The sequence below is a fragment of the Rhinoraja longicauda genome, chromosome 15 (assembly GCF_053455715.1).
Source record: "Rhinoraja longicauda isolate Sanriku21f chromosome 15, sRhiLon1.1, whole genome shotgun sequence".
Classification (NCBI taxonomy): domain Eukaryota; kingdom Metazoa; phylum Chordata; class Chondrichthyes; order Rajiformes; family Arhynchobatidae; genus Rhinoraja; species Rhinoraja longicauda.
This window is the reverse complement of record NC_135967.1, coordinates 43,970,869-43,989,791: the sequence shown is the minus strand read 5'-3', so window position 1 is coordinate 43,989,791 and position 18,923 is coordinate 43,970,869. Positions and strand designations below refer to the sequence as shown.

Genomic DNA, 18,923 nt, shown 5'->3' with positions numbered 1-18,923 from the left:
GGCCTACCCTTTATTCTTAAACTGTGGCCCCTGGTTCTGGACTCCCCCGACATTGGGAACATGTTTCCTGCCTCTAGCGTGTCCAATCCCTTAATAATCTTATATGTTTCAATAAGATCCCCTCTCATCCTTCTAAATTCCAGAGTATACAAGCCCAGTCGCTCCAGTCTTTCAACATCCTTGTAACACGCTCACTGTTCTCGAAGGATTTGTGGTTTGGCGGGATCTGCCACCTAGTCTGGCCTGTATGTGATTGTGATCCCAAATATCATCTCTGGACAATTTGCACGTTCTCTCCTTGAATCTTCTACCGATTAACCCATTTCCCCTCGCATCTGAAAGTAAGCATGCAGGCATAGCAGACTGAATGTAAGCGTGCAGGTACAGCAGGCAGTGAAGAAAGCTAATGGCATGTTGGCCTTCATCACGAGTGGATTTGAGTATAGGAGCAAAGAAGTCCTTCTGCAGTTGTACGTACAGGGCCCTGGCGAGACCACATCTGGAGTACTGTGTGCATTTTTGGTCTCCTAAATTGAGGAAGGACGTCCTTGCTATTGAGGCAGTGCAGCGTAGGTTCACAAGGTTAATCCCTGGGATGGAGGGACTGTCATATGAGGAAAGATTGGAAAGACTGGGCTTGTATTCACTGGAGTTTAGAAGGATGAGAGGGGATCTTATAGAGACGTATAAAATCATAAAAGCTAGATGCAGGAAAAATGTTCCCAATGTTGGGGGAGTCCAGAACCAGGGGACACAGTCTAAGAATAAAGGGGAAGCCATTTAAAACTGAGGTGAGAAGAAACTTTTTCACGCAGAGAGTTGTGAATTTGTGGAATTCTCTGCCATAGAAGGCAGTGGAGGCAAATTCACTGGATGAATTTAAAAGAGAGTTAGATAGAGCTCTAGGGGCTAGTGGAATCAAGGGATATGGGGAGAAGGCAGGCACAGGTTACTGATTGTGGATGATAAGCCATGATCACAATGAATGGCGGTGCTGGCTTGAAGGGCCAAATGGCCTCCTCCTGCACCTATTTTTTACGTTTCTATGTTTCTATCTCAAAGATGTGCAGATTGGTTAATTGGCCAGTATACTTTTCCCTTTAAAGTAGGTCTATGTCCAAAAGAATCAATGGCGAATTGAGGGGTGTATGTGAGAAAGAAGAGGATGTAAGGGTTAATAGAGAGAAGAATGGGATTGTCGGGATTGCACGGATCCAATGGGCCGAATGACCTCCCACTCAGGATAGGTTGCAATATTTAAGAAACATTTAGACAGGTACATGGATAGGACATGTTGAGAGGGATATGGGCCAAAAGCAGGCAGGTGGGACTAGTGTGGATGGGGCATGTTGGCCGGTGTGGGTAAGTTGGGGCAAAGGGCCTGTTTCCATGCTGTACACTCTATGACTCTATGATACCTCAATATAGTTGGCCATTAACTGCCCCATTGGCATGGCCTAGCCAGTGACTGAGTTGAGGGAATGTTGCAACAATCCAGCGGTTACCATTTCTATTGAAAAAAACCTAAAGGAAACTGTTCTTGAAACCCGTGTCTTGACTCCATGTTGCTGGTTCCTTCTTTCGACTTTTAATCTCCAAAACGCACACTCCCATGGGCGGCACGGTGGCGCAGCGGTAGAGTTGCTGCCTCACAGCGCCAGAGACCCGGGTTCGATCCTGACTACGGGTGCTGTCTGCACGGAGTCTGTATACTCCCCGTGACCGAGTGAGTTTTCTCCGGGTGCTCCAGTTTACTCCCACACTCCAAAGACGTACAGGTTTGTAGGCTGATAGGCCTTAGTAAAATTGTAAATTGTCTCCAGTGTGTGTAGGATAGTCCTAGTGCTAAGGGTGATTGCTGGCCGGTGTGGACTCGGTGGGCAGAAGGACCTGTTTCCGCACTGTATCTTGCCTCTGTATCTTTAACAATTTTGTTCCAATCATTCCCGGACATCTTTTCTAAACAGGACCTAAAATAACCCTCTTCAGTTCATGCCATCCTGCAAAAAACAAATGTTAAAAAAACATACAGTGTTAAAAACTGAAATTGAACCGATGGAAAAATAATAACTCTGGAGCAAGTTGTTCATTTTATGTCAATAAGTTTATGTTCATAAGTGATTGGAGCAGAATTAGGCCATTCGGCCCATCAAGTCTCCTCCGCCATTCAATCAGGGCTGATCTATCTTCCCCTCTCATCCCATTCTCCTGCCTTCTCCCCATAACCCCTGGCACCTGGGGATATCACCAATGTCCGATCAGCTCAGTTGAAAGTACCTGGGTGATGAACGACTTTCATTCCAGTGGTTGGGTGGTCGTTGGTCAACATGGACACAATGGGCCACAGGCCCAGTTTCCATGGTGTATCTCTGAAGTCTAAAGTCAGTGGATACAAAGTGCTGGAGTAACTCAGGAGGATTATCTCTTGAGAACATGGATCGGTGACGTCTCGGGTCGGGACCCTTCTGCAGACTGATTAGAAACATAGAAAATAGGCGCAGGAGTAGGCTATTCGGCCCATCGAGCCAGCACCGCCATTCAATGTGATCATGGCTGATCATCCAAAAACAGTACCCCGTTCCTGCTTTCTCCCCATATCCCTTGATTCCGTTAGCCACAAGAACTAAATCTGACTCTCGAAAACATCAAGACGTGATGGGGGGGGGGGGGGGGGTAAGAAAGCTGGGGAGGTTGGAACTTATTAACCAGCAGCTACAGTTCCGTGTTTCCTCATTTCAGCAGTGTAACTTGCCTCTTTGTTGGATGGCCTGATCGCATTCTTTGTGGCAAATCACGCATCGGTAAGCAGAGGGCAAGAGGATTCACGCATCATGCCTGGAATAGGCAGTGGTGAGTTAAGGAGAAACATTTAGCGGGTGAGGCAGCATCTATGGAAAGGGTGGCATGGTGGCACAGCGGTAGAGTTGCTGCCTTACTGCGCCAGAGACCCGGGTTTGATCTTGGCTCTGGGTGCTATCTGTATGGAGTTTGTACGTTCTCCCCGTGACCTGCATGGGTTTTCTCTGAGAGCCTTGCTTTCCTCCCGCACTCCAAATGACGTATGGGTTTGTAGGTTAATTGGCTTGGTGTATGTGTAAATTGTCCCGAGTGTGTCTAGGATAGTGTTAGAGTGCGTGATCGCTGGTCGGCGTGGGCTCAAGAGCCTGTTTCCATGCTGTATCACTAAACTAAACCCAGCAGGTTAGGCAGTATTTGTGGAGGGAAATGAACAGAAGATCTTTAGGATGGAGATTCCTTGTCTGGACTGCCACAGATGCTACCTGCTATGTTCCTCCAGCAGTTTGTTCGTTTGTATAAATCACTAGTTTAGTTTAGCGTGGAAACTCGGGACTTCAGCCCGCCGAGTCTTGTCACCAGTTCACACTGGTTCTATCTTACACACTAAGGGCAATTTACAGAAACAAATTAACCTACAAAGCTGCACGTCCTAGGAGTGTGGGAGGAAACCGGGGCACCCGGAGAAAACCCACGCGGCCACGAGGAGAACGTACAAACTCCGTACAGACGGCACCCGTGAACAGGATCGAACCCGGGTCTCTGGCGACGCTGCATCGCACTAAATTTGGTTTTAGGTAAAACTAGACAAAGTGGACCCGTTGGGCCCAAACCTCTCCTGCATTGGTGCAGCACCCTGTCCTCCCCCCCTCCCCTCTCTCCTCAACCCCCCCTTCCCCTCTCCCTTCTCCCCCCTTCCCCCCTCCCTCCTCCCCCCCTCCCCTCCTTTTAAACTTTAAAATGTGAATAACTTTAAAAATAAAACACCGATTTCAATAAAACTACTTGCATTATCACTAAAGTGACAATGGTGAGTAAGGTGGGCCTAAAATTGTCACGCTATCGTGTACCGTTTTGGCTGAGGTTCAGTCACCAACAAGATAACAAACGATAGTTTTAGTATATAGATATTGCCTCCAATGTTGAGTACTGGTCTTCAGGAAGGACCTGAAGGGTTAGGAGAGGTTTCAAGATGAATTGCTGGAAAGGTCAACTCTTACATCGACTGGAGACGTTGCAGGGCTGGTTCTCAGACTAAGCTAAGTCACGAGGAAACTAAAATAATGTGGCATACAGAGTAACTGAAGATTAATTGTTTCCATTGAAGATTGAAATAGCTTCCATTGAAGATTAATTGTTTCCGTTGGCAGAATTGATGTATGACGTCTGGCATACAAATGAAAAGTAACTAAGGATGAGAAAGTGGGACCTGGGATGGAGGGTACGGCACGGAGAATTCTCCAGCAACCTGTTTCTCTCGCGGTTGGTTCACAGACTCGTGTACATGGAGTGTGTGAGTCTGTGTACCACGTGTACATGGAGTGTGTGAGTCCGTGTAACATGTGTACATGGAGTGTGTGTCTGTGTACCACGTGTACATGGAGTGTGTGTCTGTGTACCACGTGTACATGGAGTGTGTGAGTCTGTGTTCCACGTGTACACGGAGTGTGTGAGTCTGTGGACCACGTGTACACGGAGTGTGTGAGTTTGTGTTCCACGTGTACCACGTGTACATGGAGTGTGTGAGTCTGTGTACCACGTGTACATGGAGTGTGTGAGTCTGTGTACCACGTGTACACGGAGTGTGTGAGTTTGTGTACCACGTGTACCACATGTACACGGAGTGTGTGAGTCTGTGTACCACGTGTACATGGAGTGTGTGAGTCTGTGTACCACGTGTACATGGAGTGTGTGAGTCTGTGTACCACGTGTACATGGAGTATGTGAGTCTGTGTACCACGTGTACATGGAGTGTGTGTCTGTGTACCACGTGTACATGGAGTGTGTGAGTCTATGTACCATGTGTACATGGAGTGTGTGAGTCTGTGTACCACGTGTACATGGAGCGTGTGTGTCTGTGTACCACGTGTACATGGAGTGTGTGAGGTTGCAGCCCCTGTTCCAATATCTAAAGGGGCTGCTCCTTGCCTTTGTGGCTGCACTTCTCACCCACCATCCTCATCTTTGGACACCCTGTGCATAGGGGAGAGGGCAGGGCCGAAGATGTCCTGGTTGGGTTGCTTCTGGGCCTGGCCAAGCTGGCCATCCGCGAGTCACGGCGCCAGGCGGTAGAGGGCTCTGCCCGAGCCGGCTGCCTGCCCCTTTTCCGGGGTTACATCCGGGTGGTGTTAGAGAGGGACTACGCGCTGTCCACGGGCGCCCTGGGGGATTTCCGGGACCGCTGGACACTGCGGGGGGTTGAATGCATCCTGGACAACCTGGTTGTATAATAGTTTTGTGTTTGTCTAGTATTATGGTGGTGGGTTCTGTTTTGGTTTTTTTAATTGTACTGTATATATTATTTTAATATTTGAATAAATATTTTTGATTTTAAAAAAAGAATGAGAAAGTTGGATAACATAGATCTCGCGTGAACAGTGGATCAATGGCTAGCATGGACAGAGTGGGCTGAAGGGCCTGCTTCCATGCTGCATCTCTAAGAATAACTGAAGAGTGCATCTGAAGTCTGTTGAGAATGCCAAGACCTTGAGAGTTGACATTGTAGATATGTCCCCATCCACTTTAATGTAAACACATCGAAGGGATGCATTTTAATTTTCTTTTATATTGAGCTTTTACATTTTTGGCCTGCACAAGGTCAGAAAAAAGAGACGAAAATATTCCCTTCTTCAACACTGCGTCCACAGATATTAATAAAAGTGTAGATGGATTAACACTCAGAGTGGAATTGAAGGAGTCCAGAGGGCAGTTCATCTCGTGACTTGCCATTCAACGCTTCCCCACTTTTAACAAGAATTTTCATTAAAGGTTTGGTCAGTTTACAGAATCTGTATCTTTTCACCCCTGGATTTTACTCCTTCAACGCATTCTTGTGCTGTGACAATAAATTGTCTTGATGAAAGTGTCTCTTTGTACATGGTCATGTAACTGAGAAATCTTAATAGCGAACCGTAAATTCAAACATAATGGTATCTTTTAAATAAGAAAGTAGATAAGAATCAGGGAACAATCAAGCATTGTTGCTGATGCTAATTTCCAAATGGGTTCAGAATGAATCTCTTTATATTGTACAGCCCTAGGTATTAAAAGCAAGAAATATATACGGTCGCTTGTTCCTATTCTTCTATTGAGTTCCGTATGCCCCCATGATCATCTAAATAAAATTATGTTCAACTTTTTCATGATGTAGTGGGTAACTATTTCCCAAGCACCAACCAACATGGAGACGTTTTTAAATTTTTTTTTAAAAGAGAACAATTAAATTTGGTACTAAGGCAGCTAAAGCAGCAAACACACAGAGAATTGTCCCACAGGCAGTTAGCTTTGGTAGACGGGGTGAATATTTAATGTGCCTTTTGATTCAACTTTGTACGCTATTCTGAAGTCCATTTTGTAAAGTTTGAGTTGAAGTCCAATACATTAAATTATAAATGGTCCAGACAAAGATCGCTCAATAACTTCAAACTTCAGAAAAAATTGGTAGGCCTTTAATATTTAAACTGTGCCTGTGAAAGTAATGTATGAAAGTTCACAATGTATATGGATGCATGTATATGAAAATGTGTACAGACATGTATATGACAATGTCAGGGGTTGTAGGGAGAAGGCAGGAGAATGGGGTTGAGAGGGAAAGATAGATTAGCCATCATTGAATGGCAGAGTAGACGATGGGCTGAATGGCCTAATTCTGCTCCTAGAACTTATTGAATTGAATTGAATTGAATAAATTTTATTAGCCGAGTATGTACACATACAATGAATTTGCCTTGGTGCTTTGCACGACATACAGTAAACAATTAAGAATGAAACATTATAATTTAAACATGTGAAGAATGAAATAAAATCCCAGAGCAAAAGGAGGCTACAGACATTTGGTTGTTGAGTAGAGCTACTGCTCGTGGCAAAAAGCTGTTTTTATGTCTGGCTGTGGCGGCATAGACAGTCCGAAGTCGCCTTCCAGAGGGAAGTGCTTCAATGAGTTTGTGGCCAGGGTGAGAGGGGTCAGAGATGATCTTTCCCGCTCGATTCCTCTTCCGAAAAATATGGAATTTGCCAAAACTTGATTTTTTTTTTCATTTGTGATTTAGTTAAATGGATTTTTCTTGTTTTATTAGGAATTGTCTTCTAACTCAATGGTGCTAATGAAAAAAAAATATATATTGCTGGTGTATTGATGCAAATTCTTGCCATGGCTAACATTGTTGACATGGGTCTGCAGAAGGGTCCCGACCTGAAATGTCACCTGTCCATGTTCTCCAATATGTCCACCTCAAGGGAGAGGTAGACGTAGAGATATTGAAGGGTAAGGTGTGAAAACGACAGATCAAAGCAGATGACGATCAAGGAAATGTAGAATTGTGACAAGAGGGTAGGAAGGAACTGCAGATGCTGGTTTACATCGAAGATAGACACAAAATGAGTCGTTGATGCAGTGTGGAAACAGGCCCTTCGCCCAACTTGCCCACACCGGCCAACATGTCCCAGCTACACCAATCCCACCTGCCCACGTTTGGTCCATATCCCTCCAAACCTGTCCTATCCATGTACCTGCCTAACTGTTTCTTAAATGTTGGGATAGTCCCAGCCTCAACTTCCTCCTCTGGCAGCTTGTTCCATACACCCACCACCCTCTGTGTGAAAAAATTACCCCTCAGATTCCTTTTAAGTCTTTTCCCCTTCACCTTGAAGCTATGTCCTCTGGTCCTCGATTCACCTACTCTGGACAAGAAACTGCATCTACCCGATCTATTCCTCTCACTGGATTAACTCAGCAGGACAGGCAGCATCTCTGGAGAAAAGGAATGGGTGTCGTTTCAGGTCGAGACCCTTCTTCAGACTCGGTTGGTTTTGGTGCTTTGGCGGTCCAGTGAGATATCTCGCCAAATTATAACGAGATATGAAACCTCCTGATCAAAAACAAAATGCGTCAGTGCATTAACTTAGTTTAGTTTAGACATACAGAATGGAGCAGGCCCTTCAATCCACTGAGTCCATTCTGAACACACGTTCACACTAGTTATCCCACTTTCCCATCCACTCCCTACATGCTAGGGGGCAATTTACGGAGGCCAATTAAACCTACAAAACTGCACGTCATTGGTATGTGGGAGGAAACCGGAGCAACCGGAGAAAGCCACATGGACACAGGTAGAACATGCAAACTCCACACAGACAGTGCCCGAGGTCAGGATCGAACACTGATCTCTGGCGCTGTGAGGCAGCAGCTCTACGGCTGCGACACTGTGCCACTGGTGATGATCATTAACTGCCTTGGAGGATTAAATTGTAAGTGAAAATTGCTTTGATAGAAGTTTGGACTTTACTTTGGAAACATAGCGTGGAAACAGGCCCTTCGGCCCACCGAGTCCGTGCCGGCCAGCGATCACCATGTACACTAGGACAATGCTACACACTCAGGACAATTTACAATTTTTACAATTTTACCGAACCTCAGTAACCTACAAACCTGTACGGGGAGAACGTGCAATCTCCATATACTGCACCCGTAGTCAGAATCAAACCTGGGTCTCTGGCGTTGTGAGGCAGCAAATCTATCGCTATGTCACTGTACCTCTGATAGTCTTTAACTGCGTTGTAGGCTTAACTTTTAAGCAAAAATTGCTTTGGTACAAGTTGTAATAACTGAATTTTCAATTCAACCAGCATTGTGTTTGGTGATAGATGCAAAATGCTGGAGTAACTCAGTGGGACAGGCAGCATCTCTGGAGAGAAGGGTCTCGACCCGAAACGTCACCCATTCCTTCTCTCCAGAGATGCTGCCCTGTCCCGCTGAGTTACTCCAGCATTTTGTGTCCATCTTCGGTTTAAACCAGCGTCTGCAGTTCTGTCCTGCACATTGTATTTGCTGACATGTCCTCTTGCACAGCTGTGCAGTGTCGCCATCGTGTGGGCATGCGGAGAACCGCCGCATACGTGGGTTTGGTTCCAAAAGATAACATCAGTTTCTGAACAAAAGTTGCAATGTTTGGCATGAACTGGTGTAAATTATATAAGAATGTGATGTGACCTTGCTTAACCCTGTGGAGCCCTCAACAAGTAAATGAATCGGCTAGTCACAGTGAGATAGATTCAGGGCCATTTGAGCCAGTGATACATGTAACCTGGACCCTGCTATGCATTGATTCAGGGAGCCTGTGCTGGCAGCTACAAGTAGGGTTGCCAACTCTCCCATATTAGCTGAGACATCCCATATTTTGGGCTAAATTGGTTTGTCCCGTACGGGACCGCCCTTGTCCCGTATTAGGCCCGGGGCGTGCTGTAGGCCCGGACACTGTAGGCCTGGGCGCCGCGGTAGGCCCGGACACTGTAGGCCCGGACACTGTAGGCCCGGACACTGTAGGCCCGGACACTGTAGGCCCGGACACTGTAGGCCCAGACACTGTAGGCCCGGGGGCCGCTGTAGGCCCGGACACTGTACGCACGGACACTGTAGGCCCGGGGGCCGCTGTAGGCCCTGACACTGTAGGCCTGGGAGCTGCTGTAGGCCTGGGAGCCGCTGTAGGCCTGGGAGCCGCTGTAGGCCCGGACACTGTAGGCCCGGACACTGTAGGCTAATGGAGTTTGTTCGGGGAGCGAGTGTGTTTGTCTAACGGAGGTTGCGTAGCAACCTGCCTCCCGGCCCGGCCGGCCGCCATTGGTGGAGTTGGAGCACGTGGCCGCCGGCTGGGTGAGGTCACGTGGGGTGACGTCACCTTTTGTCCCCTATTTGGGAGTGAGAAAGTTGGCAACCCTAGTTACAAGTGACACAAGGAACTGCAGATGCTGGAGTCTTGTGTGAAACACAAAGTACTGGGGAAACTCAGCTGGTCAGGCAGCATCTGTGGATGACATCGATCGGTGATGTTTCGGGTCAATACCCTTCTCCAGTCTGAAGAACAGGCCTGTCTCGAAATGTCAACCATCCAAGATAGACACGAAATGCTGGAGTAACTCAGCGGGACAGGGCAGCATCCCTGGAGAGAAGGAATGGGTGACGCCTAAAGTCAAGACCCTTTTTCAGACCCTTCTTCAACTATCCATGTCCTCCACAGATACCGCTGAGTTTCTCCAGCACTTTTTTTTCATTTTGGATAGTCAAACAGCGTGGAAACAAAGCCTTTAGCCCAACTTGTCCATGCTGACAAAGATGCCCCCATGTACACTGGGCCCACCTGCCTGCATTAGGCCCATATCCCCCTAAATCTGTCCCATCCATGTACTGTACAAATGCCTTTTAAGTGTTGTTGTAGTATTTAAATATGGGCCCAGTAGACTATTTTCATACCCTTTGCTGTAATGGAGCTTGTGATTACAGAATAATGAAAGGCATAGATCGAGTGGCTGTGGAGAGGATGTTTCCACTGGTGGGAGAGTTTATAGCCTCAGAATTAAAGGGCGCTCTTTTAGAAAGGAGGGGAGGAGGAACTTCTTTAGTCTGAGGGTGTTTAATCTGTGGAACTCGTTGCCACAGAGGGTTGTGGAGGCCAAGTCAGTGGATAATTTTGAGGCAGAGATAGACAAATTCTTGATTAGAACGGGTGTCAAGGGTGATGGGGAGAAGGCAGGAAAATGGGGTTGGGAGGCAGAGATCAGCCACGATTGAATGGCGGAGTAGGCTCGATGGGCCGAATGGCCTCATTCCGCTTTTGAACTTGTGACTGTATGTAAGAAAATAATTTCACTGTGCATTTCCACAGGTGACAATGAAAGCATCATTGAACCATTGAACCACCATTGACTGTGACCTGCAAGGAAGTTCCCCTCGTTCGTTGGCGTGGCTATCCCTCGAGTTTGATCTACGTTCCGTTGTTTTTATGAACTCTCAGGTGGCTGATGAGTCCAATCCTGGCTTTGAAAGTTCTTTGGCATTCCCCCCCATGATCTATCCTGTTGATCTTCTATTGTCAGGATGAGTCAGAAATGAACAGCAAGTGTCCGTGAAAAAGCGCTGGTCCTGAACCTAAGCCAAAATGGTAGAAATGTTCACGATGTTCACAGTTGTCTGTCAGGATGGCCGAGTGGTCTAAGGCGCCAGACTCAAGGAATAAAGTCCTTCTGCAGTGAAGCGGGTGTTCTGGTCTCCAACTGGAGGCGTGGGTTCAAATCCCACCTCTGACACACATAGTTTTAGGGCGGCACGGTGGCGCAGCGGTAGAGTTGCTGCCTTACAGCGCTTGCAGCGCCGTAGACCCAGGTTCGATCCTGACTACGGGTGCTGTCTGTACGGAGTTTGTACGATCCCCCCCGTGACCGGCGCGGGTTTCCTCCGAGACCTTAGGTTTCCTCCCACACTCCAAAGACGTACAGGTATATAAGAAAATAACTGCAGATGCTGGTACAAATCGAAGGTATTTATTCACAAAATGCTGGAGTAACTCAGCAGGTCAGGCAGCATCTCAGGAGAGAAGGAATGGGTGACGTTTCGGGTTGAGACCCTTCTTCAGACTGATGTCAGGGGGGCGGGACAAAGGAAGGATATAGGTGGAGACAGGAAGATAGAGGGAGATCTGGGAAGGAGGAGGGGAAGAGAGGGACAGAGGAACTATCTAAAGTTGGAGAAGTCGATGTCCGTGATGGTGCTGATGATAAAGGTCTGGTGTTTGTCGGTGGGGTCATGGTCCAGGGATAAGTAGGAAGAGGTGTCTGATAGTTGTCGTCTGGCCTCGGTCCGGTAGAGGTCAGCACGCCAGACCACCACAGCACCTCCCTTGTCAGCGGGTTTGATGACTAAGTCAGGCGTTGATGTCACGACGGCAGTTGGAGATGAAAAGTTCTATATACTGAGGTATATAGGTTAATTGGCTTGATGTATGTGTAAAATTGTCCCTAGTGTGCGTAGGATAGTGTTAATGCGCGGGGATCACTGGTCAGTGCGGACTCGGCGGGCCGAAGGGCCTTTACCGTGCTGTATCTCTAAACTAAACTAAAAATCAGTTGCCGGTCTCTTTGGTGAGTTTTGCTTCTGTACATTGGGATTACTCTCGCATTTCTCTTTAATTATTTCTCTCATCTTCTTTGGACCTTCATGAATGTTCTTAATATCTGTGCTCAAGAAGGTGAATGCTCAGTTAGAACATAGAACACAGAACAGTACAGCACAAGAACAGGCCCTTCGGTCCACAATGTCTGTGCCGAATATAATGCCAAGACCAACTCTTATCAACCTGTACCTGATCCATGTCCCTCCATTCCCTGCATATCCACATGCCTCTCCAAATGCCACAATCGCATCTGCCTCCACCACCATATGAAGAAAGACTGGATAGACTCGGCTTGTACTTGCTGGAATTTAGAAGATTGAGGGGGGATCTTATAGAAACTTACAACATTCTTAAGGGGTTGGACAGGCTAGATGCAGGAAGATTGTTCCCGATGTTGGGGAAGTCCAGAACAAGGGGTCACAGTTTAAGGATAAGGGGGAAGTCTTTTAGGGCCGAGATGAGATCGTTTTTTTTCACACAGAGTGGTGAATCTGTGGAATTCTCTGCCACAGAAGGTAGTTGAGGCCAGTTCATTGGCTATATTTAAGAGGGAGTTAGATGTGGTCCTTGTGGCTAAAGGGATCAGGGGGTATGGAGAGAAGGCCGGTACGGGATACTGAGTTGGATGATCAGCCATGATCATATTGAATGGCGGTGCAGGCTCGAAGGGCCGAATGGCCTACTCCTGCACCTATTTTCTATGTTTCTATGTTTCTATGTTTCTATGTTTCTATGTTTCTATGTTTCTACCACCCCCAGCAGCAAGTTCCGGGCACTCAACACTCTTTCTGTAAAAAAAACTTGTCCCAGACACCTCCTTTAAACTTTGCCCCTCTCAGTTAGTTTTTGTGACTGTACCGTGTTATACTAATTTAAACATAAGAGAAACACACAGGTCAATTCTCTTTCAAATGCTTCCTTGCCTTCTTTTGGAGAAGGGGGCAGTCACCAGTAAATCAGGAGCTTCTCGCCTGCTTTATGGAAAATCACTGGCACAAACCTGGCTTCCATTGTGCAGTGCTTAGTTTAGCTCAGTTTAGTTTAGGGACACAGTGTGGAAACAGGCCCTTCGGCCCACCGAGTCCGTGCCGACCAGCGATCCCCGCACACTAACACTAACCTCTACACCCTAGAGATAATTTACATTTACACCAATCCAATTAACCTACAAACCTGTATGTCTTTCGAGTGTGGGAGGAACCCGGAGAAAACCCACGCAGGTCACGGGGGAGAACGTACAAACTCCGTACAGACAGCACCCGCAGTCAGGATGGAACCCGGATATCTGGCGCTGTAAGGCAGCAACTCTACCGCTGCACCACCGTGCCACTAAATTAGAGCTTTCAATGAAGTTTGATATCATTACAGTGAAGTGCTTTATAATTTCGTAAGCATTTAGTTTGGGGAGAGATAGTGAGCATTATGATGCAGAACATAAAACAAACTTCTCATTTCAACCGTGCCTAAGGACATTAAAGACAAATTATAGCACATTCCACTCTGTCTCTACAAAGCTCATTGCCAGGTAATCACTCTTCATTACAATGGCAGAATACATTTCCCTGATGCTGCCTGGGGTGAAGGTGGAGGCAGATACGATAGTGGTGTTTAACAGGCTTTCAGATAGGCACATGGATATGCGGGGAATGGAGGGGTATGGATCATGTGCATGCAGAGGAGTTTAGTTCATCTTGGCTTCATGTTCAGCACAGACATTGTGGGCCGAAGGGACTGTTCCTGTGCTGTACTGTACAATGCTCCATGTTCCATTCCCCTACACCAGACCTAAGGTGGCACAGTGGTGCAGCGGTAGAGTTGCTGCCTTACAGCGAATGGAGACGTAACATTCGATCCCGACTACGGGTGCTGTCTGTACGGAGTTTGTACATTCTCTCCATGACCTGCGTGGGTATTCTCCGAGATATTCGGTTTCCTCCCACACTCCAAAGACGTACAGGTTTGTAGGTTAATTGGCTTGGTAAATGTAAAAATTGTCCCTAGTGGGTGTAGGATGGGGTTGATGTGCGGGGATCGCTGGTCCGCACGGACCCGGTGAGCCATGGGGCCTGTTTCCGCGCTGTATCTCTAAACATAAACATAATCATGTATTGTCTTTCTGCCGACTGGTCAGCATGCAACAAAAGCTTCGCACTGTACCTCAGTACACGTGACAATACACTCAACGAAACTGCCCATGGGAATCTAGTTATTTTTAAATGATAATTAAAGCAAAGTTTGCCAGCACCATGCAGAGTGGTTGGTGGAAGAGACAATATCCAATCATCACATTATCAGGTGCACACCTGTAACAAAGTTAAATATTAGACACCTGAGCCGTAATAATTGACATTACAGCAATGTTAATGCAAAACCAGACACAGAGTGCTGGAGTAACTCAGCGGGTCAGGCAGCATCTGTGGAGAACATGGATAGGTGACGTTTCACAGAGTGCTGGAGTAACTCAGCGGGTCAGGCAAAATCTCTGGACGACATGGATAGGTGACGTTTTAGGTATAAAGAAGTGTGTTGATCTGAAACGTCACCTATCCATGTTCTCCACAGATGTTGCCTGTTCCACAAATTCACAACTCTCTGGGTGAAAAAGTTTTTTCTCACCTCAGTTTTAAATGGCCTCCCCTTTATTCTAAGACTGTGGCCCCTGGTTCTGGACTCGCCCAATATTGGGAACATTTTTCCTGCATCTAGCATCTAGCTTGTCCAGTCCTTTTATAATTTTACATGTTTCTATAAGATCCCTTCTCATCCTTCTAAACTCCAGTGAATACAAGCCTAGTCTTTTCAATCTTTCCTCATATGTCAGTCCCTCCATCCCAGGGATCAATCTCGTGAACCTACGCTGCACTGCCTCAATTACAAGGATGTCCGTCCTCAAATTAGGAGACCAAAACTGTGCACAATAGACCAAAACTGTACACAATAGTTCTTTATTTCTACTACTTAATGTAACATCTTCCTGCATGCCTCACTTAGATAGAATAAAACAAGAATCAACACAAAGCATATTTAAAGATGCAAATTTAGAGTCAGAAGTTGCTTTTAAACCGATCATTGAGTTACATAACTTGGTAAAGGCCCTTCAGCCCAAGACTTGCATACCATCCAGCAAGCTTCCATTTATAATAACTCCATTTTATGCTCATCACCTTTCCATCAACTGTCCCCTCATTCTACCATTCACCCCCCCCCCCCCCCCACCGGGACAATTCACAACAGCCAAATAACCCACCGACCGCACAACCTTGGGACATGTGTGGAAACCGGAACTCCTGAGAAAATGCATGAATGGGAAGAACGTGCAAACTCCACGGAGACAGCATCAGGGATCAGCATTGAACCGAGGTCACTGGAGCTGTGAGGCACCTCCATGTCATCCCAATACTTGTCAGAATTGCCTCGATCTTTGGAGTGTGGGAGGACACTGGAGCACCCGGAGAAAACCCGCGCAGTCACAAGGAGAACATACTGGACAAACTCCATACAGACAGCACCCATTGTCAGGATGGAACCCGGGTCTCCAGCGCTGTGAGGCAGCAAGTCTACCGATGCATCACTGTGCTGCGCTAATTTTATTTTTACGATCTCCCACGTACAGAACCGTGGTGACCCTCGCTAATCAGCCCTAATCTTCGGTTTCCTCCCACACTCCAAAGACGTACAGGTTTGTAGGTTTATTGGCTTGGTAAATGTAAAAATAAATTGTCCCTAGTGGGTATAGGATAGTGTTAATGTGCGGGGATCGCTGGTCGGTGTGGACCCGGTGGGCCGAAAGGGCCTGTTTCCGCACTGTATCTCTAAACATATCTGGGTCAGGCAAGGCGAGAACTAAAATTCAATACCATAGTGTGTAATTGGGTTTTGTCCATACGGGACTGGATTATTGCTGCTAACATTGTTTTATTTCATTACTCATACACGTAGCAAGCATGGGAAACTTTCTTTAGACTTTTTGACTTTAGAGATATAGCACGGAAACAGGCCTATCGGCCCACCGAGTCCGCACCAACCATTGATCACGCCGTACACTAACTGTCCTGCACACACTAGGGGCAAGTTACAATTTTACCGAAGCCAATTAACCTACAAACCTGCACGTCTTTGGAATGTGGGAGGAAACCGGAGCACCCGGAGAAAACCCACATGGTCACAGGGAGAACGTACAAACTCCGTACAGACATGCACCCGGAGTCAGGATCGAACCCGGGTCTGTGGCGGCGTAAGGCACGGTGCGGCGCATTGCGCAGCGGTAGAGTTTCTGCCTTACAGCGAATGCAGCGCCAGAGATTCAGGTTCGATCCTGACTGCGGCTGCTGTCTGTACGAAGTTTGTACGTTCTCCCCGTGACCTGCGTGGGTTTTCTCAGAGATCTTCGGTTTCCTCCCACACTCCAAAGACGTACAGTTATGTAGGTTAATTGGCTTGGTAAATGTAAAAATTGTCCCTAGTGTGTGCAGGACAGTTAGTGTATGTTGTGATCACTGGTTGGTGCGGACTCGGTGGGCCGATAGGCCTGTTTCTGCGCTGTATCTCTAAATCTAAAAAATAAAAAAAATCTAAAGGCAGCAACTCTACCGCTGCGCCACCGTGCCGCCCAAATTCCTTCATTTCTTCAAATTGGATTTGTACTTAACTTTAGAAAAATCCATCATATTCAACCTCACACACTGGAACCCGTCTCTTGAATGCAAATCCAGATGCTCCTTAACATTAAAAATGCCACATTAACTCACAATTCCATTGAAACAGTCTCACGGAATCTGAAATCCATTTTATTGATTTAGCTCCAAAAAAATGATATTATACAACACATAACTGTTCCAGTTGAACAATATTCAAGTAGCATTTGAATGAAACTTTTAACTTGCATTGAATAAAGATACCACCTTTCACATACATGTGGTTAGTTTGTTCGGTTAATAATTAGTACAAACGTCACATTAAAAGGTTGCAATGTAGAATCATTGGAACTCCTGTACATGAAGTATGACAAAAATGTGTTTCAATTTTTACACAAAACTCAAAGAAAATATTTCGGTTAACAATTCACCGTAACATTGGATACTATTGCAGGAGCCACAAGATATTCACAGACTAAATACATTTTAATAAAACATTTGGATTCTTTAGCTGTTATCCTTATTGCTAACTGTCCTTGAATAACATTAGATTATGAAGTTGGTGCAATTTTCAAAATATAATCATGTTTCTTGTCTCCATATGGGTAATATCTGACCATTCACTGCCAGGAGATTATAAATTACAGTTTGTTTTTCACCATTTTATTGGACCTGCATGTTTAAATGATTCAATCATCTTTTAAAGGTACAATTTCTGATTGATTAAGGTCCCAAAAAATGAATATTTTATGTAAATTATTACGTTTTAAAAAGACTTTAAAATGAGTGTGTGCTTTTCAAAATAGATAAAGCCACAGCATTGCTTCCCGACACAATATTTTCCAGGTAATAATTCTAAATAGAGAGGGGACTGAGATATCAGACAGCAAAGGGCATGTCTAATTTACCATCGAAAAACACAAAATGCTGGAGTAACTCAGCGGGTCAGGCAGCATCTCTGGAATAGGTGACCTTTCAGGATTTTAATGCAAACATCTTGAGAAGGGCTGAGGTGCAACAAACTATAGCGAACATGAAATCGGAGTCAGTTTCAGATCCCCCATTTCTGCTTTGGTCCCTGGAGGGATTTCTTTGCTGCCAGCTGTAAAGATCAACAGTAGATGCTTTCTTCCAATGCATTAGAAGATGCTTTCTTCCAATGAGTGTAGGAAGGAACTACAGATGCTGGTTTAAACCGAAGACGGACACAAAAAGCAAGGGGTAGCTCAGCGGGACAGGCAGCATCTCTGGAGAGAAGGAATGGGTGATGGAACCGAAACATCACCTACTCCTTTTCTCCAGAGATGCTGCCTGACCCGCTGAATTACTCCAGCTTTTTTGTGTCTGCAGAAGAATAGATTCGAGAGAAGGACACAAAATGCTGGAGTAACTCAGCGGGACAGGGCAGCATCTTTGGAGAGAAGGGATGGGTGACGTTTCAGGCCGAGACCCTTCCTCCTTCCTACACAATAGATGCGGGAGGACAGAGATGGGTTGCCAGAAAGCATTGTATTGAGCAGGCTATTTAACTGGAGTATCTCGTGGACAGTTCCTGGCATAACTACACCCCAACAGTCCCAGCCGGGTTTAGCACATAGGGGGCAGTCCAACAATGCAGAGTTTTAAGCCGAATGGAATTATCGTACAGAGTGCAGCAGTTTCTACAAATTATCCTGCAAGAGTTATTAATCCCTCTGCGACAAGGTTCCTCGAATTTCCCAAAGATCATAAACTATAATTCGTTAACCAAGAGAAAGGAATTAATTGAAGATAGACACAAAAAGCTGGAGTAACAAAGCGGGTCAGGCAGCATCTCTGGAGAAACGGAACAGGGGACGTTTCGGGTCGAGGCCCTGCTTCAGACGGAGAGTCAGGGGAAGAGGGAACGAGGGACATAGAAGGTACATGGGACAAATGAATGAAGGATGTGCAAAAAGCAACGAAGATCCAGGAACGGTGGAGCCCACAATGATCCATTGCTGGCTGTGGGGAAGGTGATAACGAGTTACACAGACAGTGAAACTCAACAGGGCGACAATGAAACTGATATATGACTTGGGATGTAGGAAAGAAAACTGCAGATGCTGGTTTAAATCGGAGGTAGATTAGACACAAAATGCTGGAGTAACTCAACGGGTCAGGCAGCTTCTCTGGAGAGAAGGAATGGGTGACGTTTCGGGTCGAGACCCCTTCTTCAGACTGACTAGAAGTGTTAGTTTCACTTTAGCACAGAACACTACATGGGGGTACACAGTCTACACAGACTACATGGGGGTGAATGGGGAACGTTGAGGTTTGGAGACGCAAGGAACTGCAGACGCTGGAAGATTTG

The 18,923-nt window shown here is 46.2% G+C and overlaps 1 protein-coding gene and 1 non-coding gene across 2 annotated transcripts in view; one reads left to right on the top strand and one right to left on the bottom strand.

Annotated features, from left to right (window-relative positions):
- The window catches only part of LOC144600690 (gap junction beta-1 protein-like), an 84,925-nt gene that overhangs the window by 47,429 nt on the left and 18,573 nt on the right, over positions 1-18,923 (bottom strand). The window lies entirely within an intron of this gene.
- On the top strand, positions 10,981-11,094 carry trnal-caa (transfer RNA leucine (anticodon CAA)). The gene is made up of 2 exons: positions 10,981-11,018; positions 11,049-11,094. It is a non-coding gene; the product is annotated as a tRNA-Leu (tRNA).